General features: G+C 35.8%; 1 non-coding gene across 1 annotated transcript; it reads right to left on the bottom strand.

The window, feature by feature from the left end:
- Positions 1-944: 944 nt before the first annotated feature.
- On the bottom strand, positions 945-1,052 carry LOC112752391 (small nucleolar RNA R71). The gene has a single exon (XR_003176830.1). It is a non-coding gene; the product is annotated as a small nucleolar RNA R71 (small nucleolar RNA).
- Positions 1,053-1,282: the final 230 nt, after the last annotated feature.

Genomic DNA, 1,282 nt, shown 5'->3' with positions numbered 1-1,282 from the left:
TCAAATCTTTTTCAAAAACAAATTTCAATCATATCTTTTCAAAAATATCTTCTTATCTTATCCTTTTCAAAAATTTGATCTCAAAATATATTTTCTAACTTCCTAACTTCTTATCTTTTCAAAATTTGTTTCAACTAACTAACTAACTTTTTGTTTGTTTCTTACCTTTTTCAAAACTACCTAACTAACTCTCTCTCTCTCTCTCTCTAATTTTCGAAAATATCTTCCCTCTTTTTCAAAAATTCTTTTTAATTAACTAATTATTTTAACTTTTGATTTTAAAATTTCGAAAATTACTAATCTTTTTCAAAAATTATTTTCGAAAATTCTCTTTCTCTCTCATCTCATTTTTTTCTTCTACTCACACAAAGGAACCTCTATACCTGTGGTAAAAAGGATCCCAATTATTATTTTTCTGTCCCTCTTTTTCATATGAGCAGGAGCAAAGACAAGAATATTCTTGTTGAAGCAGATCCAGAACCTGAAAGGACTCTGAATTACAACAAACCAGTAAGCACCTATCAGGAATTTTTGAACAAGAAGAGGAGATGGCAGCCGAAAATAATAATAATGCAAGGAGGATGCTTGGTGACTTTACTGCACCTAATTCCAATTTACATGGAAGAAGCATCTCCATTCCTACCATTGGAGCAAACAATTTTGAGCTGAAACCTCAGCTAGTTTCTCTGATGTAGCAGAACTGCAAGTTTCATGGACTTCCATCTGAAGATCCTTTTCAGTTCTTAACTGAATTCTTGCAGATCTGTGATACTATTAAGACTAATGGAGTAGATCCTGAAGTCTACAGGCTCATGCTTTTCCCTTTTGCTGTAAGAGACAGAGCTAGAGTGTGGTCGGACTCTCAACCCAGAGATAGCCTGAACTCTTGGGATAAGCTGGTCACGGCTTTCTTAGCCAAGTTCTTTCCTCCTCAAAAGCTTAGTAAACTTAGAGTGGACGTTCAGACCTTCAGACAGAAAGAAGGTGAATCCCTCTATGAAGCTTGGGAGAGATACAAAGGACTGAACAAAAAGTGTCCTACTGACATGCTTTCAGAATGGACCATCCTGGATATCTTCTATGATGGTTTGTCTGAATTGGAAAAGATGTCATTGGATACTTCTGCAGGTGATTCCATTCACCTAAAGAAAACGCCTGCAGAAGCTCAAGAACTCATTGACATGGTTGCTAATAACCAGTTCATGTACACTTTTGAGAGGAATCCTGTGAGTAATGGGACGCCTATGAAGAAGGGAGTTCTTGAAATTGATACTCTGAATGC

This window comes from Arachis hypogaea, chromosome 15 (genome assembly GCF_003086295.3).
Source record: "Arachis hypogaea cultivar Tifrunner chromosome 15, arahy.Tifrunner.gnm2.J5K5, whole genome shotgun sequence".
Lineage (NCBI taxonomy): Eukaryota > Viridiplantae > Streptophyta > Magnoliopsida > Fabales > Fabaceae > Arachis > Arachis hypogaea.
Note: the sequence above shows the minus strand (reverse complement) of the source record. Positions and strands in the feature narration are given on the sequence as shown.